The sequence below is a fragment of the Chrysemys picta genome, chromosome 5 (genome assembly GCF_011386835.1).
Source record: "Chrysemys picta bellii isolate R12L10 chromosome 5, ASM1138683v2, whole genome shotgun sequence".
In the NCBI taxonomy this organism is placed as follows: domain Eukaryota; kingdom Metazoa; phylum Chordata; order Testudines; family Emydidae; genus Chrysemys; species Chrysemys picta.
The window spans coordinates 11,587,784-11,610,468 of record NC_088795.1 but is presented as its reverse complement, the minus strand read 5'-3'; positions in this window follow the sequence as shown (position 1 = coordinate 11,610,468).

The window sequence follows — 22,685 nt, the reverse complement described above, 5'->3', positions numbered from 1 at the left end:
ATTAGCAACATCCAGAGAATGGGCAACTCCACCAGAGAGAAGTATCAGCCCAACCCTCCCTTCAATTAAGTAGCAGAATTTTAAAGAAGTTGCTCCCAGCATCCCTTTCCGGTATGGTTTCTCCTAGAGTACCCATCCCCTTGGTATTGTTATTGGTTGGGTTAAACCTCACACACTCCAGGATGTGAACACACCCTTCAATGAAGATAGCTGTAAGAGAAACGGAGCTCCACCTAGAACGAGGCATAATGCCCAGAAACTAGCACCACATGGGCAAGTGTTTCCACTGGGTATTTTTTTACCTGGTTCGGGTGGGCGTGCACACGAGAGTGAGACAAGCTGAAGCACAAACAGCAACCACAGGGAGGCTGCAGCTGTCACCAGGCTGTGAGAACAAAGTGAAACTGCCCAATCTTCACCCTGCCCAAGTGGAGGGAAATGTTAAAAACTAACAGCGTAGCTGGTGGAAAAAGTCAAATTTCAGTTTCATTCCAAGGTGTTAGTAAAAGCGGTGAGGAAGCCGCTCCTTACAAAACAGGCTTTTGAACCTGACAACGTCCTGAAGCTTTCTGCCAAAGGAACCGCTGTTCAGGTGAACCATAATTATCCTTCAGCACTTCATTTTGTGTATGGAGCCTACAGAGGAATTTCTCTTGTTCAGAAACTACGAAGGCCTCACTTAAAGCTTGCTTGGTTCTGGACTTTGGTTTTATAATTAGCAGCAAACTCAGTTAAAGGTTACTTGGCTCTCCAGTCTTCTGCAGCTTCCTCACAGCTGCTATGCGTGAGACCGTAATTATATAATTTGCTAGACAAATGAATCAACATTTTATCCCCAGCAAAAGTGGAAATAATTTTATTAAGAATATTATGGAAATGGTTGCTAGAAGGTGCGTTTTAATTCAGCATTGCCCTTTGTAACACAGAGGCGTGGCTTTCTCTCAGCCCACTGCAGTTCCCATAAATATATACAGTACATCGTTTAGCACCTCCCTGTAAAGTCCCTTCATTATGTGTAATGACCCTTCTATTTGAGTTGCAACTCAGTGTCCTCAAACCGCCAACTGTGTAGTCATGCAAAGATGTTCCCCCCTCCCCTCCAAAGGTGAAATGCGTCTTCATTCCAGACTGAAACAGATACTCATTTCAAATTAAGCGGAAATTAAAAAAGAGTGCATACACAATATCCATATATACACACACACACACACACACACACACAAAACCTACTCAGAAATGCAAACTGGAGATTTCACATTATTTATATGGTGCTTTTCAAATCAAACAGGTACCATCAGCTTCCGAGATAGCGCTGTTTATACTTACCAGGTGTACCAATACCAATGCCGGAGCGTTTGATGCAAATATCCCAATCCCATTCACACTAGCACCTTTGTCACCACTTCCAGTATATCCCCTTTTCACAGAAGTGGGGTACCAGTAGGCATCACCCCCTGGTTATGAAGCTTGGCACTGGGATGAATTTTGCTCATCAAGGGCTTTGCCTGGAGGCAGAGTAATTGCCTCTTTAAATATGTATTTCGTCAGAACGTTAAATAGAAAACAGAGAGATTGTACTGGCTTATGCTCACTGCATTCCTGCAACAGCAAAGTGTCTTTCACACCCAGCCTGCATGCAGGGGGAACAGCAGCACAGGTGTCGGCTGCAGAAAGGGGGAGCAGACTGTAGACACCAACGCCGCCCCATGTTTCCATGGAAGTACTGGCCTTGCTCAGAGGAGGGGTTGCTACTACAAAATGTAACTAGGCATTTTAGCATCTGGGGTAAGCAAGCATATTTGCAAATCCTACTGGCGTTTTTCCATTACTTTTCCACCCAATTCCCCCCCGGCCCCCCATGGCTTTGCACCCTGGGCAGTTGCCCCGCTCGCCCCACCCTGGTTACGGTCCTGCTGAAGTCAGAGCTCCTCGAATCGTATGCAGTATTTTTAGCGAGCATGTGCTTAAGTGTTAGGCTGGGTTGGCACCCTAGTGCCCAGATACAACACCTGGAGCAAAAGGATCACGGCGCTAAAGGAAGCGTAGAACTATCACAAGCCATTTCTTGAGCGCTACATACAAGCCTATTGTAGAGACTGGGAAAACTTCCTACATCAAAGAAGGAGGACATCAATAGAGATAGGATGACCAGATGTCCCGATATTTAACCCTTTGTCCCATGTCCCGATCAATGTACAAGCGGGACGCCGTTTGTCCCGATATTCAGGTAAGGGGAGGCGAGCAGGAGGGAGGTGCCGACTCCGTGGGTGCTCCAGGGTTGGAACACCCATGACAGGGAAAAATTGCAGCCAAGCTCCCCCCACCTCGCCTCCTTCTCCTCCCCTCCCCCCAGCGCACTGCGTCCCCGCTCCACCCCCCCACTTCCAATGCTTCCCGCCGCCTAACAGCTGTTTGGCAGCGCTTAGCACTTTCCAGGAGGGAGGAGTGGGTACGTGGCGTGCTCAGGGGAGGAGGTGGAGAAGAGGCAGGGACAGGGACTTGGGGAAGGGGGTGGAGCGAGGGCGGATGCTTGGGCGGGAAGAGGCGGGGGGTGGGCGAGGAGAGGGTGAAGCCGTAGGAGTGAGTGGTGGGTGGGGAGGGTGAAGAGGCGAGCAAGCGGCAAGCGGGTGGGCAGGACTGGGGGGTGAGGAGGCGAGCGGGGGGTGGGGGACTGAGGAGGGACGCAGCAAGCCAGCAGGGGGCCGGGAGGGATGAGGAAAGGGGTGGGGGTCCCCCCCGAGTGGGGAGGGGGTGGAGCCTGGGAGGAGCAGGGGTAGACTGTGGGCGGGGCTGACGGCACCCCAGTGTGTCCCAATATTTTAGTGTTGTGATCTGGTCACCCTAAATAGAGAGGAGATGGTTAAGGCACGAGCTTAGGACTTGGGAAACCTACGTTCAAGGCCCGACTCTGCCACAGACTTCCTATGTGACCTCAGGCAAGTCACTTAGCCTCTGTGCCTCACTTTCCCATCTGGACAATGGGATCAATAGCACTACCCCACCCCACCGAGGTGTTGTGAGGATGAATACATTAAAGAGTGTGAGGCAATCAGATCGTACAGTGATGGGAACCATATCAATACCTAAAATAAGCTAGACAGTCGTAGAGAAGTTACACTAAACCTTAAAGTTCACTTCAGAATGTTTAGCTCTCCTCTGGAATTGTCGTAGTGAGATAGAATCACCTATTCATTTTAAAAGGATGGCTTAAAGGTGATTGGCTAATCAACTCAACAGCACTGACCAATCCTAGAGTTCCTCTGGCAAAGCAGAGCCCTGATTGGGACAGCTACTCCACTATCAGTAGCTTTACCCTTGGGGCGAGCCCAGACTGAACCCCACACCTGAACTGCTCCTACCTAAAGGGAAGTTTGGATCCAAACGTGGCAGCACAATCCCCCGTCTGCCAGGTCCGCACGCGCCAATGAGAATTCCGCTGCGTTACGGGAGCCATTGCTTTGTGATTTAGCCTTCTTTGCCTCTTCCACTTCCCTGGAACTTGGAAATACTGTGAGAAACTACATTAACCTTCAGCTAGCATTCGAGTCACGGTGGGGAACCACCTCATTAAGCATTAGAGAAGTGCTTGGGGCATAGTTAGGATTGGCTAAGTCTGTTAAAGAAACATATAGTCAGTCCTGCAATCAGAGAATCCGAGAAATGCAGGGCTAGAAGGCATCTCAAGAAGTCACCAAGTCTAGCCCCTGGCACCAGGGCCGGCTCTAACTTTTTTGCTGCCCCAAGCAGCAAAAAAAAGCGACGCGCCGCCGAGCCCCCCCCCGCCGAGCACCGCGCTGCACCCCGCCACCCCCCAGCGCCGTGCCCCGCGCCACGCTGCACCCCGCCACCCCAAGATTGGCCGCCCGTTACCAGGCACTGCCCCAAGCATGTGCTTGGTTGCCTGGTGCCTGGAGCCGGCCCTGCCCGGCACTGAGGCAGGACCAAATAAACCTAGCCCACATAGGAGCATCCACAGGGAATAAATAAATAAATAAATAAATAAATAAGCGGGTGCCTGAGACCCACCGGCAGCCAGCTCCTCTCTTCCCCTGCAGTGCCTCCTGCCCGCCGTGATCAGCTGTTCCGAGATGAGCAGGAGGCCTGGGGGGCGGGGGGGACAGGCAGCAGAACTGGGTGGGACAGGGGAGGAGTGGGGGCAGGAAGAGGGGGGGCGAGGGCTTGGGGGAAGGGGTGGAGTGGGGGCAGGGCCTGGAGCTGAGCAGGGGCTGACCACCCTTGGGACAAGGAGAAAGCCGGCACCTGTGCTAGCCCATCTCGGACAGGTATTTCTCCAACCTGCTCTTAAAATCCTCCAGTGACGGGGATTCCCGTCTCTCACAGCGTAACTACCCTTAGGAGTTAGAAAGTTTTTCCTACTACCCAACCTAAATCCCCCTTGCTGCAGATTAAGCCCACTACCTCTAGCCCAGCCTTCAGTGGACATGGAGAGCAATTCATCGCCATCCTCTTTATAACAGCCCTGAACGTATTGGAAAACTTACCAGGTGTCCATTCCCCCTTCGCGACTAGCCAAGGGGACGTGAGCAGATAGATACTGGCACCCACACGGGCTGCATGTTAGTCAGCGCCAGCGGGGCTCCATACAGGTACAGGCACCAGGCTAGATGGATTCAGTTGCAGGAACAAGGCCTCAGTGTAAACACAGCACTGGCCCAAAGTTGAAGGACACCAGAAAGCTTGGAACCAACACGGCTTTGGAAGAATGGAGAGCAGATTCAAATGCTTTCAGAACATAGCAAGTGAGTCGCCGCCCCTGCCATCCTGATCACAATACCAAGCACGCCGCACCTTTGAACCCAGCCAATGGTCTCATCCCGGGCTGTGACATCTGTACAACCAACGCGTAGTTAAGCAGGGATCTCAGCTAACCAGCTCTGTACTGACAGCTGCAAGAATTCACGGTCTGGATGAGAAGTACCTGGACAGCTTTTTTTGAGGAGAGAGAGACTGGAAGCATTTATTCTGGGGAAAGCACATGGAGAAATTTGTATGGCTTTAACAAGACCGAGACCAGATTTGACCAATATTTATTCTTCTGGGACAGCAGCCTGTCAACTTATCTGATCATGAAAATCAAAGAGACACTCAAATGTCTTACGCCTTGTAGAGGTTCATCAAAACCTTGAAGAAGGCACTTCACTTTAAGATTTCAATGGGACCAAAATACATCCTGAAGTGTTTTGCTGAATCAGGGCCCAAACCCTTTCCCCCCAGGCAGTCGATTTTTACATTTCAATTCTCGTTTTTGGTCAAAAGCTTTTTGCCATTTTCATTTTAATACACATGAATATTTTAGGGGATTTTTATTTCATTGTGTTTTAGAGGAGGGGAAAAACACTGTTGGCAAGAATACAAAAGGGATGTAGTCATATCAGTCGCCTTATTTGTTTACACACACACACACACACGCCGAGGAGGTTTTCTCTCACAATTTTACAGTGATTTGATTACAGCGTGGGGTGTGTTAGGAGGACTGACCAAGAAGAGATTAACAGAAGGGCATTTCCTCAATGCCCATTTTCAACCCTGATAAATACAAGAATGCTTTTGTATTGGCGTTAGCTAATGTCAGGGGGACAGACCCTCGCCACAGAGCAATGGCTGCCTCAGATAAATGCCAAAGGAAAATAAACTTTAAGCCAAGACCTATTTCCTAGACAGGAAATGTTGATCTTGCAGGTGTCTTATTACAATTGCTTTACTCCGGCTCTGTGGGGCGATTGAGATGGAGCAGTTTTGGCTGTGGAGTAACAGGACCGTGAGTCATGCTGCTGTTATTTAGTATGAGCTTCGAGAACACGTTTTCCCTAGCGCTGGGGAAACTGAGTCTTTTCAGTGAGCCGCTCTGCTTTGCCAAATCCCAGGGCCAAAATTGGGCATCTTTACACTCCCCTGACCCCCGCCCCCGGAAGGAAATGCATGCCTTTTGTAGCGCAATCCTGCCTTTCCCCCAGCTGGTGGCGCTGTGTCTGCAAAAGTTCACTTTGGGGGTTTTTTTGCAAAGCACCTAACTTTGGGGCCAGGGCGATGGAGAGGAGGCAAGGGGCATCTGTGTTAACATCTTCTATCTGTTGTGGGTCCTGTGGAGAGCCAAAGCTTCAGAGTGTGGATCCTCTAGGTACCCCCACCCCCACATCAATGGAATAAAATATAGGGAACAATCATTCCCCCCCTAGGGGACTTAATTCCTCTGCAGACTGTCCCCCAAACATCCCACCGGTGGGCAGTTACTGCACAGCTACAATGCAAAGCAAACTCACCCCAGGGGATTGGAACTCGGCTATGTTGGGGACCAATCCTTAAGGCTGTGATCCCTCCTGTGCCTTTTAGCCAGTCCCCTTCCGACCTGCCATTGCAATCCAGCCCAGCACGTGGGTACGAGACAGTATAATTGGGATAGAGCAGTACTGAGGCAAGCCACTGCCCCTCCCCATCCCACGGTCCTCTCTGCTGCTGTGACCGGTCTTCCGCTGCTCCCTGCTTGGATATCTTCACTTCAGCTCCCAGCACATGGGGACAAGACCGGCTGGCAGAGAGAGCTTACAGACTGAGGGAGCTTACAAAGACCTGAGGCCCCCACAGCTGTGTCTCATGGGTGCATGGCACCACAAGGAGGAGGCAAAGAGCGGACGTGTGTCACAGCTCATAAATCCCCATCGAATTTAGTGCAAGTCCCGGGTAAAAGGACCACACTGCAGGGCAGGGGGACAAGATGGACTCATCACATGTCTGTCCTTTAACTCCATTGATTTGCAAAGCCATGCAGCGCACTGTTGGAAGTGGGCCAGCAGTAGTTTCTGAAAAGGTTTGCGTCCAGTGCAGAATGACCTGGGTCAAGACTTCCCTTGCTTTAGCCACGTATTGACCTCCCAAATACTAAACACAGATAATAACCCTGGCAACGCTTGCATTACGTGAAATGCCTGGTTTCCAAGTAACATGAGCCCATGTTTTGTTACCTGGTTACACAATAGGTGGTGTCCTGTTCTAAACCTGGATCTTTCAGGAGAGATCAACCCTCTCCCAGAATGTGCTAAACGTCATCCTTTGGAAAAGGAGTGACCTTACTGATAGTCTGAGGGAGAGCAGTTCTGTAACTTCCCCCCCGCATCTGCTTCGGAGGCTCCATCCCTGATCTCGGGGGCTTGTTACACAGGCCTTTGAGACACCGGGAGCGACAGTCAAAAATTAACTTGGCTGTTCTCATTCCCAGAAATGAGCAACTCTCCTTGCTCCCCCACTTCCAACACCATTCAAACCCCAGCTCCCACAAGAAAAGCCGAAGTGTCACCTCTTTTTACGCAGGGAGAATGCTGAAGGAAGTTCGTTATATTACAGCAGTGGCTAGAATGTCAAACCCACTCACAGACCCGTGTGAGCAGGTCACCTTCTGGTAGCTGCAGGCCTACAGAGCCTGCAAGCCCTAATGCCGCGACACTAGCGCGCCTGGTACTGGAGACACAAGGGGAATGCTGTATTCGTATGCAGTGGAAGGTAGATCAGAGCCCCATTGTACGTGCCCAGGGAGAGCCTCTCCACCCTCAAGAGTCTGCAGCCAGACTAGACAAGGCAAAGGGTGAGAGGGGAAACAGGCAGCGCGGTGAAGTGACGCACCCAAGGACACACAGCCAATCAGTGGCAGAGCCAGGAATAGACGCCAAGTCCTAGTCCAGTGGCCATGCCACCACACCCTGCTTCCTCCCCAGGAACATCTCAAACATCGGCCCAGCGTCCCCTAGTGAGAAGAGAATTGTATCTGGAAGACCTAATTTTGAAGACAAGAGGTGCAGGATCACCATATCACAGCTGGCATTTCCCTTGGGCATTATGAGACCAGCCCAGGAGAGTATGAGAGTCTAATGCAGTACTGGCATTGCCCAGCAGGTGTCCAGAACACACCTGAGCAGAGTTAGGGGTTCAGGCACGGTTTGGCTAGGGCAAGGCAGTGACGCGTGGAGGCATTTTCTCCTTCAAAAAGCTCCTGGAGTTCATGGGAAAGAACAGAAGGATGGATATCTATGGCGACCAGAGCCAGGACAGACTGGGAGAGCAGACAACGCAGTCCTCCCCAGGTCTCTGCAGTAGGAGGGGGGCACCTAGGCTGTGTCATTAGGGTCACGCCCCGCAACATATCTCCACAAGAGTGCACGCGTGGCTCCGTACTGCTGTCCTTTTCTTCACGTCAGGACATGACTCACCCTGTGCCCAGCCCCTGCTGGTGCCTGGCCGTCTCAGGGGAACAAGTCACGATCCATTGTCCCAGCAAGGCCTCCAGGGGAGGACATGCATCAACGTGGGTACCCCAGGCCCAGCAGAGCCAAGAGCACGGAGGGGCTAGGCAGAACTGGCAGCCTCTGCACTTCGAGGCCTCAGATGGCCACCGGGCTCTGCGTGGGCCCAGAGGGAGCCCTGACCTCAAGGACGCTGGGCTAGCTAGACCTGTTGCTACACTCAGAATGAGATGCACGAGCCGGGCACGCTTAGCGCTTCCCCACCGGACAGGGGGATGGAACCCACTCAACACCAAGACAAGGAGAATTCCCGTTCTAGCTAGGGGCCTCGCAGGGTCTTAGTGAGGCCCCAGGATGGCACGTACAGTGCTCACGGTTAAACCCCCCCCAAGTACTGAGAGGCCCTTGGTGGATTGGCCACCAAGCTCTACACCTGCCACCCCCTCCGATTTCCATCGTATCCTCCAGTCTGAAGGGTTAATGCAGCTGTTTCTATGGCACTGGCTGGGAGCAAGTTACCAGCCCCAGGGCCTTTATCCGCTTACTACACATTTCCTTGTGATAGGCAAGAAGCAACAGGGCCTGATTACCTTATCAGTGGAGTCACAGCCTCCAGCAGCACTAAGCCCCTGCGGCTTGGCCTCCCTACTCCAGTCTAATGCTTCTCCCAGTACAGTGGTGCCTCCTGGCTGTGTCAGGCCCGTACCCATCAGGGACTGCTCACCCAGACCAAGGTTAATGAAGAGAGTCTCACTTCAGAAGTGGCGTCAGGTGACTCCCCATCCCCACAGGGCTCAAAGGAGGCCAGCCAAGAGCGAGACACAGCACTGGGGACCAGAGCAAGGAGGAGATGGCTGAACTAGCATGAGCCACTGTCCTGTCTACCTGTAGTATGTTATTCACCCACTAGATTTCACTGTACACCAGCGGTTCTCAACCTTTCCAGACGACTGTGCCCCTTTCAGGAGTTGGATTTGTCTTGCGTCCCCCCAGGTTTCCCCTCACTTCAAAACTACTTGCTTACAAAAATCAGACATAAAAATAGAAAAGTGCCAGAGCGCGCTATTACTGACGCATTGCTTTCTCGTTTTCCCCATAGAATTATAAAATAAATCAATTGGAATGTAAATATTATACTTCCGTTTCAGTGTATAGTACGTAGAACAGTATAAACAAGTCAGTGTCTGTATGAAATTTTAGTTTGTACTGACTTCCCTGGTGCTTTTTATCTAGCTTGTTATAAAACTAGGCAAATATCTCGATAGTTGATGTACCCCCTGGAAGACCTCTGCGTACCCCAGGGGTACACGTACCCCTGGTTGAGAACCAGTGCTATATGCCGTCAGGCATGCTAGACAGGGGTAGGATGGTGGGTAAAAAGACAAAGCTGGGACTCAAGTTGAGTGGAAGCCTGTTTGTGTCTAGTTGTATCGGTTTTGTTTAAATGGAAACAACCCGTTTCAGAAAGATGGAACCATCCATCGTGACTGCAGCGGTGGGAATTTTTGTTAGAGACATGCCTTAGCACAAACAGGCCTCGGTGGCCTGTTCCCCAAGAGAAATGTGGAAGCTGACACAGGAAAAAGGAAGCAGAAAATGCTGCTTTCAAGGAGTATCACCTCCTGCAGGGCATGCTGCAAACCCCCTTTGGTGGGGTGCTCTGACCCATCTACCCTTCCCTGGGCACCCTAAGCTTCATTTCCAAGCACCAGAGAGAGAGACACACACAGACATGGTTATCCTTGGACAAACTTGGCCTGTTTACTGTTGGCTCAAGATCTCCCTCACCGTCTACAGGGATGTGTCTGATCCCAAACGACCCCAGCCCGTCTGATTCCAGAGCCTGCCTTGTGGGGAATGGTTCAGAGCATCAGGAATTACCCAGCCCTTCCCTCAGCCCTGGGAAGCGACCGGTGCCTTAGTGCACCCTGTGTCTTACACTGGGGTTTTACAGCCCAGCCAGTCTAGGGTTTGGTACAAACTCACCAACATGAAACATCCTCCCCATACTTCCCTCCCTATGATCTCAGAGGCAGAGTAATTTTGCATTAGACTTGAATTATTACTAAAGCGGTTTCAAACAGGCCTCAACAGCAGTACAACGAACGACAGGTCCTGCCTGATCTTCCTCCAGCAAAGCCAAGGGAGACGTCTCCCGATTAAGGGCCATGTTTTGGCCAAGGTCAGAAATATTGTAATGCTCCTAAGTGCATGCTAGACACACGACTCTTAGCCTTTTCCACACCGGGACACCCAGACCCTCCCATCCAGCCAGGAACCCCTCTCTCATTTAGCATGAGGTAGGGAAGGGGGGGGTCATGCCCCTCCGACAGGTATTTGTGACCTCCAGGCCAAAAATCCACATGGCTACAAATGGCCATTCATTTCTTGATCTAGAAGAGGAGCATCACAAACTAGCAACAGACCTTTAAGACACCATTAGCTCTTGGTCTATGCTGGCCCTGCTGCAAGAGTAGAGTGAACTGGGTAAGAGGCAGAGTCACACCAGGTAGATTCGCTGCACGCGCTGCCGCCCCATGTCCCAGAGTTGGAGCGTGAGCACCTCACACAGCCTAGAAGGTAGATTCCTCTTGTGACTTAACCAGTCGGGATGAAGGGGCCAGTAGGGCCTGACAAACGTTACTTTAAAAGACAGTGCTGAGTTCCAGTTCCGGGTCCACGAAGCTGGTGCTCATGGACGGCGTTCCCCGCAGATGGAGACCTCCCCTGGAGAGGCCCATTTGACAGTAGCGTTGCAGGGCCAGGTTCAAAGGGAAGAGCGTGTCAGTGCAAACGCCCTGTCAGCAGCTCAGCACGAGTCCACCAGGATGGAACGAATATGCTGAGGGCGCAGTGTCAGAGCCAGACCAGGATAGCAATTAACAGGACAGAAAAGCCTCTTTAGCTGCCAAAAACCTACTACTTGTCAAAAGCTAGTACCCGCCACCCTCCTGTTGGCAGCTGCAACTCCACCCCCCTCTGCCTGGGACCTCCACTCCCACTGATTGCAGGGGCGAGAGAATCTGGTATCTCACACAGGAGTTCAGCTTTTGACATCACGGAAGCAAAATTGGACTTAGATTGCCTTGGATTTTGGGCCACGGACCCCAGGAAATAGGGATTTCCAGCGCCAAGAACGCCCTCCGCATCACTAGGATACACCTGTTGGATGAATTGGAAATGAGACACATAATGCAGCGTAGGGTGACCAGATGTCCCAATTTTATAGGGACAGTCCCGATTATTGGGTCTTTTTCTTATATAGGCTCCTATTGTCCCCCCACCCCCCGTTCCGATTTTTCACATTTGCTGTCTCGTCACCCTAATGCAGTGGTACTTGAAATCTAGCAAGGGATTCACATCAAACACCACATCACTCCTCTGGTGCACCAGCATCCTCAAAGAAACTGAGCAGCAGGGAGGGGGAAGGGGTGCCCCTCACGGGTACTTCAACCTCAAATATTCTCCAAGCTGAAAAGCAGCCTTTTCCTTTACAGGACTCCCGCACTCCCCGCCCCGCAGTGTCCGCCTCCAGAACGCTGCAGACTCACTTGCTACAGGAACGGGGCAGACAGACCTCTCTGCAGCAGGGACTGGGGCGGGGGGATACCCCTGCAGGCACCTGTGGTTAATACTGTAATGGTGCAGGTGACCCGTGACGGGCTGCTCCTTTGGCCTGCTTGAAGGATGAGCATGGAAGCCGAGGCCTGTCGGGTGCGGGTAGCGTGTGCTGGCTCTGCCCTGTTCGGAGCACTGGTATGCAGAGTAACAAGCCAGCTCCCTCCAGGCCAGAGCCCGAGGAAGACGCCAGACTGCTAAGGGCAGGAGCCGGCTATGCCATGGGGACACATTTCATCTCAATGGAAGCATTTGGGTGCCCTCTGCTGGCAGGAATCAATGGTGCTCCCCAGTTTCTATCTGGACTAAGGGCCACGCACTCCCCTGCCCTGTAACCAGCAGGCTCCCCCATAACACAAACAGGGTCATGGAGCACAGGAGAAGCTATACCCTACAACTCCCTCATTGCCTAGTGACCTCCGACCTCTGCTTAGTTCAGCTGCCAGCCAGTAGCCACTGAGGCAGGATGAGCGTGTAGCCAGGGGTCAGCAACCTCCCCACTGGAAATGCCTCCAAGCGTGTAATCCCCGGGGCCAGGTCATGCGGCTCAGGCCATGGCGGTGGGTTGGCGGTGCACAGACCAGGCTGGGGCTCAAGGCAGGGGGACCGAGGCAGCCCAGCTCCCTGGCTGGGGTGAGCTCCCCCTCCTGTTCCTGCTTTGCCCAGCAGGGCAGCCGGAGGCCTCCAGCCCAGAGTCAGCAGAGGAATGAATCCCTTGTCTAGCCTGCGTAGTTCATGGCAAAGTAAGCTCCCCCAGCGCCGTGCACTCTGTAGGGTCAGCGTCTCCGCCCCCGGGACGGAGCGCCAGCACCCCGAGAGCCGGCTGAGCACAGCGCGCTGGGTGGGGGGAATGCTGGGGTTTCTGGGAGACTGCACTGGCCATTGAATGGGGAGCGGCCACAGGCTGGGGGGAAATTCCCGAGCAGCGTGGGTAGAGCCTACGGCACCCGGGGAAGCTGGTAGCTAGGACAGAGGTGGGCCAATGGCCAGCAAGGACCATCCTGGCAGCCACGGGAGAGGGGGACCTGGTCAGAAGCTACATTTACTGGCAGGCTGGGGCGGTAGCATGGGTCAGAAATCGTATGCCGCTCGAGGGCCCGATCCCAGGCTGTGTAGAAGGCCAAGGGTTCACAGTGGCCCAGCAACACAGCAAAACCTTGGATGTCAGCTCAGCCCTGATGTGCCAGTAAGGACCCGGGGTCACCCATGTACAACCGAGCCAGTGCTGGCATGCCAGGGGCAGGAGCCTGACACCCGGGGGGCTGGCAGATCCCCAGTCTGAGGGCTCGCCTACGCTCAGGCTTTTAGGAATGTTCTCACACATTTTAATTCACAGGCATCCACTAAAAGGACTGGAGTGTAATAGAGACAGGACAAACTGGTGCTCCAGGACACACACATTGTATGCAACCTAGGGTTAAGCACAGCTAGCGGCAAGCAAGTCTGCCTTGTCTAGGCTAGACATACAGTCCTGGTAATTAAGGGTGTGTCTACACTACATGCTAGCCCAGGCTCTACTCAGGTTTGAGCCCAAGCCCCCCTTCCATCTACCAACAAGTCAGCCTGGCCTGGCTCAGCAAGCACTGAAATCCCAGGTCCCGTGACTCTGCTAGGGGGCAGGTCAGAGCCCAAGCCCCGTCATTCTGCAGTGAGGAGACGGGTCAAGCTGCAGAGGTGAGTCAGGGGGACTGCGTAGTGCAGCGTGGACATGTTAGTGTGACGGGTTAGATCACAGAAACCCCCTTGGGAACTGCCAAGTGATGTGCCAAGACTACTTCTGCCCCTGCTTTCCCTGCCAGCCTGGGACCCCAGCACCCTGTCTTGTTGAGCCAGACACGCCAGTCTGCTCCAACACCGACCCAGGGTCTGAACCACGTGCCCCAAAGCTACAGACTTAACCTGAAAGCAACTTAAGAAATGTTCCTGTCTTTAACACTCAGATGCCCAGCTCCCAATGGGGTCCAAACCCCAAATAAATCCATTTTACCCTCTATAAAGCTTATACAGTATAAACTCAAATTGTTCACCCTCTATAACACTGATAGAGAGAGAGAAGCACAGCTGTTTGCCCCCCTAGGTATTAATACATACTCTGGGTTAATAAGTAAAAAGTGATTTTATTAAATACAGAAAGTAGGATTTAAGTACTCCCAAGTAATAACAGACAGAACAAAGTGAATTACCAAGCAAAATAAAATAAAACTTGCAAGTCTATGCCTAATACAGTAAGAAAACTAAATACAGATAAAACCTCGCCCTCAGATGTTTCAATAAGCTTCTATCACAGACTGGACACCTTCCTAGTCTGGACCCAATCCTTTCCCCTGGTACAGCCCTTGTTCCAGCTGAGGTAGTAGCTAGGGCATTTCTCATGACTGCAGCCTCCTTTGTTCTGCTCCACCCCCTTATATAGCTCTGGCACAAGGCAGGAATCTTTTGTCTCTCTGGGTCCCCACCCCCCTTCTCAGTGGAGAAGCACCAGGTTTAAGATGGATTCTAGTACCAGGTGACAGGGTCACATGTCCTGTGAGATCCCCCAAGCCTTCAATCCTCCCAGCCTAACTCACAGGAAGGCCTGCCTGCAAACAGAGCCATCCACAGTCAATTGTCCTGGTTGATGGGAGCCATCAAGATTCCAAACCACCATTAATGGCCCACACTTTGCATAATTACAGTAGGCCCTCAGAGTTATATTTCATATTTTTAGTTTCAGATACAAGCGTGATACATTTATACAAATAGGATGACCACACTCAGTAGATTATAAGCTTTGAAACAATACCTTACAAGAGACCTTTTGCATGAAGCATATTCCAGTTGCATTATATTCACACTCATTAGCATACTTTCATAAAATCATATGGAGTGCAACGTCACAGTTAGCATGGCTCAGAGACCCGGGTCCAAGACATTGTAAGCCCAGGTTTACAGTGCAGTGTGAATGCACACAAGCCCACAAGCCCGGGGCCCTCAGACCTGGGTTTACAATGCAATGTAGACAGACCCTAACCGATTAATATGCAATTCACGGCTCAAGGCAACACGCCCCCAACAGAAGCCAAGAAGCGGTTTCCATTTGCCCCTATTCACATGCTAATTGGAACCAAAAAATGGGGGGGGGGGGGCGCAGAGCACTGAAATTTTCAAGGCCTGGAATCACATTGAAAGGTTTGGAAAGCGTGAACTAGACCAGTTCTGCTATCAGGGTTATTGGACAGAGTCCACAGACAAACCCTCACACTTCCCTCTGGCACGGTCAGGCTAGACGTTTGTGCTCACACAATCCAAAGCGGCTGAAGCCAGTTCTGGACCCACAACCAAATGGTCTCTCAGCTCCCCCTGTGTAAATACATTAAAGCACCAGTGACTGCAGTGGTATTACCCCACCTTTAGCCAGGGATAATGGTACTGAAGTCAGCCTTCAGCTGGTTGGAGCTAGCCCAGAGAAGCTTTAAAAACCAGGTCACATTTGAAGAAAGTGAGTTCAGTCTTTAAGGTCAAAGTCAACAACTCCATACCCAGGCACAAGTATTTTTCTAGGGGATTATACCCATTCTGAACAGGAGCCATCCATTAGGTGCAACAGGGGCACTTACAAATACCTCCCCCCCCCCAGCCTAAAGAATGTACAAACACTTCTGAAGCAGACAGAGTTTCTAAACTCAACAAGCTGGACATCGCCAGAGCAAGGAACTCACAAGCCCAGGTGGCAACGCTGGACTGGGATTTGGTGAGTCACAAACCACCGAGCTCGGGGGAGTCAGTTGTAAAATGAGGTTTCCCCTCCCCCTTTTCTTTTTTCTTTCTAGTCTTAAAGAAAAAAAAGTGAGAGTGAAAATTCCCTGCAAACAACAGGAGATTTCTTACAAGACACAAGAATGACGAAAGGGTTAACCCTGAGTTAGCTGAATGAGGAGGGAGGGGCTGGGAAGACTTCTTACCACACGCCAGGCTGCAATGTGCATTGGGGCAGAAGTAGAGCTGCCCTGTAATGAGGTAGGAAAACTGTGCTCTGGTTATTAAGATATTTTGTGGTATTAATATAGTTCCCCTATAAAATGAAACCAATATAAGGAAAACCCAACCAGGAAGGTAAAAAACTAGCTCAAGATAAGCCACCCCTCAGCAAACACTTGAGGGCTGTTACAAGACAATGGCAGAGCTAGTAGCGCCGAGGAGCCTGGTTTGACAAGCAAGGCTAAAAGCCCAGAAACTGCCAAGAGCAAAGAAACTCCGGCTGGATGAAGTGGGAGTCCCTCTTTCCAGAGCCAAGGGGGTTGCTGGAGAAAGCAGGACACCCAGGGCTGGGGGCTGGCAGAAGAATTTAGGCCTGCCTAGGTCACCATCACAGAAGGGGGGCGCGGGACAGAGGGCTGGGTAGACTCTTTGTTGGTTTAAAAGCCTTTGTTTCTCTTACGCTGGGTTGAGAACAAGCAGCCTTTGGTTTCAGAAGGTTGCCTGGTCGCTGCGCTCGCCCCTGCTCACAGACTCCCACAGGGAAGATCCACATGTGGTCTGGACTCAGTGGGACCTGCTGGGTAAATAGCGGGGATACACAAGGGCCCAGTCTGAGGGAGGGAGAATTGCAGTATTCCACCCCTGGAGAAATACAGGCCCAGGGCCTCTCTCCTGAGAGAATGTACTCAGAGCTAGGACAGAGGCCATCAGACACAGGTTACAAACTCATTGTTCATCAGGCAGCAGACTCAAGCAGGGAACACAAACAAGAACATACAGTTATTGGCCCGTTTTTATTTTAAAAAAATCAAGTACTTACCAAACTCCTTTCCAAGCCACCTCACCGCCACTCTGTACTTCCCCCTGCTCTGATCTCCCAGCACCGCCTGCAAGGGAAAGGGGAGCAGGTGGCTGCCGTGCTGAGATGACTCTGATTAGGAGATGAGGCTCACCTGCCCTGATTGAGGCCCATTCAGAAAGCCAGCCAGCTGTTTAGTCCTTGATGTCCCACAGGATTGCCAGCTACCAGGTATGGTATGGAGAGGGTATTGTCTCAGAGCTACAGCAGGGATCTCAGGGCTTCCAGGCTCCCTGCTACAGAGACAGAAGCTGAGCCCCCATCAAAGTTGGGGCTTCCAGGCTCCCTGCCATGGAGCTGGGACCCTCAGCTTAAGCCAGGACTTCCAGAGCCACAGACCCTGGAAGCCCAAGGTCCCTGGCAGTCTGCAAGACAGGCCTGTCATAGAGCCAGGAAACCTGGGAGTGTCCCACATGACCGGGCTCTCCCCGTCAGCCCCAGGATAGCTGGCAGCAACTCTATGCGGAAACCCTGCCTGGGATTCCCTGAAAGTTCATTGAACCTGACTTGTTTTCACAAGAAATTTGGGACGTGACAAACCTGTTTTGTTGGGAAATTGCCAACCAGATCTAGTGGAATACCTTCCCCACCACCCAGCAGGCCCGCACCGCAGGCACCAAGCAAGCTGAACGGGGAACCCACAAAATCCACAGGAGACACCCTCGCTTTTTAATTATATAAACAATTATTCTGGCACATTACCTCCAACTGTACCTAGTATCTATCTTCCACACTACAGCTCACCCGCTGATTGGCCTTGATGCAGAAATCACTGACGGATAATCTCCGGCCAGTGCTATGAAGCTCAGATGCAGTGATAACAATGGTCCCTTCTAAACACTTGGATTGCACTCAACATGGGTGTATGCTAAAAGATGAGCATTGTTGCTAGTGGTTTTATAAACACAGTAAATCTGACAAGGCAAAATCTGGCTCTGTGTCAAACCCCACTGAAGCACATTGACAGCTACCTATACTGACCAAAGCTGTCGGAGCAGATGAACGAGATGGGTCAGACAGAGCCATGCCTCCGGAACCCCAGCATTAGGGTTGCAAAGAGCAGGTGGGAGTTTCGCTTTTTCCACAGCTAAGATCAGCAGAAACACCTGAGCTGAAGCCATTCTGGTATAAATTGAGAATACCAGAGCACTGGAATTCCCTCCCAACTTGGTGTGAACTCACCTACACCTTTAAGGCACATGCCTTTCTCCCCAGACCTTTGAAGACATTGAATAGCTGGAGGGGAAGGGTGGATTAGCTTGCCAGGCGTGACTTATCTAGTTGGAGGGATAGGTTTTTGATCCAGATTTTTATTTAACATCAAAATCCTAAACAACAACATATGAATCTAAAGAAATAAAAGACCCCTTTTACAATTTTTATTTATTTAGCACAGCGGAATTTGGCCAAGGAAGAAGGCGTACAGAATGCCTAGCCCTCGATTCAGGTCTAGCTATTTCACTTGGGTGAAGTATACAGAAAGGCATAAGCGGATACCTGTCCAGATCCTCACAGATTTGCTTGGAGCAATTCAAACCCAGGGAACGCTCAGAGAGCACCTTGACACTCAAAAGCATGGAGTTGGTCCAGAACTGTCAAACATCACTTTTTTTTGTTGTTCTTGAAAAATGGCCTTTATCAAAAACAAACTTATCAAAAAAAAAGAGGGGGGGGGGGTTCTAAGTTTGTTTTTGGACAGAATTTTGTTTGTTCTGTTTGGTTTTTTGCTTTCTTAAAATCTGTAAATAAATATTTTCTATTTTTTTCCTTTTCTCCCTTCTTGCGTCTCCTTTTTTCTGTGACAAAAGTGGGGGAGGAGAAAGTAGAAATAGGAAGAAACCCCGTCTACAAATGTCTACAAAAGTTGTCAAGTTAACAAAAACTTGTTTCTCTTCTAAACCTGCCAAATGAAAATGCATGACCCTCCTCCAGCCAGGTGGAGATGCTTGGAGAGGCACCTGGTGCTAGTTGATGCAGAAGCCTGATATTTCTCTAAGGAAACCAAGCAATGGGGAGAGGGGACCCAGATGCATTCCCTTCTCATTCTGGACAGCACAGAAACAAAATGTCCACCCTGGCCCTGACAGGACAGAGTCACACACCTCAGCCTGTGCTCAACAGGGAAGTGCTGTATTGAATCAAAGGCAGCTTTTTCCCTCCTCCCCGCTCAGTTCAAAGACACATGTTCAGCATTAGGTTCGCCCTGGCAGAGGGGCACAATACCCCAGCATCGGTCTTAGCTGCCCATGGGCACGTGTCAATGGCTGATTGTGCACTCAGAGAGCAGACTTGCCTCCATAACGCTGGCTGGTGCTGCAGACTCAGGAAGACACCATGGTATTGCTTAACCTGCCAGCTGGTAACAGAGGCCACATCTATGCAGCCAGGAGGGCCAGAAACCGACTTTGGTTTAACGTTCAGATTCTCTAGTCTAAATAGGTTGTGTGGGCCTCAGATACATTAAGCCACGTACCCAGCCCAGGGCCTGCACATTTGACACCCGTGATCTAGGATATCGCTAACGGAGTATGGAAAAGCAATTGGCAATAGCTTTATGTAGTTATCCAGCAATTTATTTGTGCGTTGCTTCCGATTACCTATTTTGTAAAATGCTAATCCATCACCACCACCACAGGATTAGTGTACGTGAGTTACTGCAAGGTAGATTAATCAGCACAGTGACCGATTCGGGATAGACACCTGGACTCTCCACATCCTATCACTGAAATCCCTGCTTTCCAGCTGGCTGTCGTTATGCACATGGGGACGAGTATTCTCCTGCTGGCCTGAACCGTGGGAACTTGGTTTTCTTTGCTTGTAAACGTTCACACAGAACGGCATGTGAGAAAATAGCCAGCTGTCCCCTGGGAGCAGGCTGAGGTGAGGGACAGGTAGTGTCTCCATAGCACTTAGCAGAGGTGTAAGTGTTCTGTACAGTTTTCTTATTCCTGGAGCAAGCTGTATCACTTCCTGTCCATTCACTTCTTTAACTGCTGCAGTACCAGGAGTCAGTCCAAGGACTATTTCATCCCATGATTCCTGAAGGTTTGACCTCTTTGCACAGAGGGATGCAAGGACCATGCTACCCTTAGCTTCTGTATGTAATCATCCAATCACCTCCAATCCATGTCACCACTGCCATCCCATGCCCCATTTCTATAGAAATACAGGCGTGGACACTCTTTATAGACACAAAGGCAAAACTCCTTTCCCCAGAACTTTGCTTTCCAAGTTGGCAATGTGATTTCTGATCTGCAGCCCCCACCATCACCTGTATTTCTTCAGATGCAACTTGTGTTCTTCTAAGGAAAATATAATTCGTGTATCTTTCCTGCATGCACAAAAAAAAATCCCTCCTGATCCCTGGATACGATTATTTAACCCCTTGTCATTTTGTTTTTGAATTAAGCATAAATAGATAAGCTATTCCTAACTCAGAAAATATCCGGGTTGGAAGGTCATCTAGTCCAACCCCCTGCTTGAAGCAGGACCAATCTCCAGGCAGATTTTTGCCCCTGATCCCTAAATGGCCCCCTCAAGGATTGAACTCACAACCCTGGGTTTAGCAGGCCAATGCTCAAACCACTGAGCTATTCCTCCCCCTAATTCAGCTCATGGATACAGTGATTCAAGAGAGTCTCCTGGAGATACCGCTTTCTATGTGCAAGGTACATCTCTCTACTTCTAAAACAGCTCGAGCATCAAATATTTTCTCTAATGTGAGTTTGTAATCCCACATTACTATTCTTTTCAGCCTGCTTCATGCAATGATTACACCCCCAAGCTCCAATGAGCCATAGTGGCCACTGCTAGAACAGGAAGGTACGTACGTAGGGGCTTCTTTTAGGGGGACAAAAATATCAAAGCTCAGCATCCAATTCTACATAGCTCATTAGAATGGAAAATAAATTGGGACCAAGGCAAGCCCTGCACGAAAGCAGCTACGAACATTAACTCAGTGACTCTGCATAAATTGTAGCTAAGACATCCTACTCATGAACAAGCAGCTACTTGCGCTTCACGTTGCTATTGAGAAGCTTTCCACACCCATATTCTTAATAAAAATCTCACAGCCAAGCTTCCCAGAAGCCAGTGGGAGCTGCTGGGGGGAGGGGGAGGAAGAGGGGGGCTTAGCTCTTTTGAAAATCCAGACATTTACTGAGGAGCTTAATTATAGGCATCCCTTTTTTCAAATCTTGGCCCACGTTAATGGCTCTTAACTCTAAGAAGCCTCTGCCTGTTAAAAAAAGGAGTTGGCTTGCATTAGTAAACAGGGATATTTCATGCAATACAGAGCATGTCCACACAATTGTATCTAATTTCGTGGCTAAGTCTGGATGTTATTAGAGACTGGAGTAGTATTTTTAATTCTTGCTCTACTCAGCACAAGCACTGACAGTTCCAAATGAGGGTGGCAGTCGCTGGGCAGACCCGAACAGTTGCATTTTACCTTGGCTGAGTCTCTCTTGAGCAGTGCAATTATTATCTTTCTGTCAGTGGCTGCAGCTTGCCCTCATTGAACGACGACAGTGCTGGCATTTAGGCGGGCAACGCCCCCAGCCCATCTGTTTGTCACCAACATATCTGTCACGTCACATAAAACATCTACTTCTCCTGCTAGACTAGTCAGTGACGTCCCAAGCCTGTGCTTCCATCACTGCAAGAATCTGGCAGGAGCACGATCTGAAGACAAAATGTTTCTCCTTGCCAGTAAATATATCGATTAGCCTCTGCTGGAATGTTAATTTTGCAGGTTTCCAAAGCAACATGGAGCAAATCATAACAGATGTTGCCCCTGTGTCCTATGGAAAAAAGGCCGTTTACCCGTGTGCCCAGCTCACACCACTGACATAGAGGCTGTGCACATTACGTGTATGACTATTTGGAACTGTCCCGACCAATTTAAAGATCAGACCTTAAGGACAGAAAAAAAAAGCAGCTTTAATCTGATTGATAAATACACATACACAGAAAAGAGAAACTGATTCGCAGTTTCCCAAGCTAGACCCAGCAGGGTAGGTCAGTCAATCAACAAGTTTTAATATTGAACTGTATTATTTCATTTGACTGACAAAACCAAGGATTTTTCTTCACTGTTGCTTTTGTAGACTCCCCTCTGTTGGGGGGGGGAACAGCCCCCCAAATCCTATTCATAGGAAAGGCAAAGCGTCCAGTGGTGTTTGCTTTGTCAGTTGCTGTCCAAACACCACAACACACTTAGCACAGTACCATGGGGAAAGGCTGTTAATTTGCATTTTGGGTTTCGAACGACAGTGGTGGCAATTGTCACTGATAGGGCAGGTCGACACTGCAGCCGAGAGGTGTAATTTCCAGCTCGGGCAGACGTACCCACTCTAGCACTGATCGGCATGGGCAGCAGCTCAGGCTAGTCACCCGTGTACAATTCCATCAGAGATCTTAGGTACAGACTCTTGGCCACGCTGCTATGTCACAAGGGCTACATCTGCACTGCACACCTCTCGTAGCAGCACGCAGGTTACCTGTGTAACGCCACAGTGAAAAGCAGGCTGAGTCCACACTGTGGGGTGCCGCTACACACGTCAGCGAAAGGCTCTGGTGGGGGTAGGGCAAGCAGGGAAAGACTTGGCAGTGGGGAGCTGACGGAGCCTTTCCCCGCTACGTCCCCCAGCCAGTCTTTCCAGCTACCGGAGCCTTTCCCTGCAACGGGGAAAGACTCCAGCGGCTAGGAGGCAGCGGGACACTATGCTGCTAAAAACAGCAGCGTAGATGGGGCTGCACCGCTTGGGCAAGCGGAGTCGAGTAGGGTACGTATCCACAGCGTTCAGGTCTGTCTTTGTGTCTCACTGTCTACATTTCTATTTGTATCCATGCTAGGGGTGTGTATCGCTTATGTACTCTAATGCTGCTGAAAGGAGTGTGCAGTCTAGACATACCCCAGAGGTCAAGGTAACTGTCTGTGCTTAATTTGCAACTTACTAACTATGGACGTTGCAACATTCCATAGCACTATTAGCGTC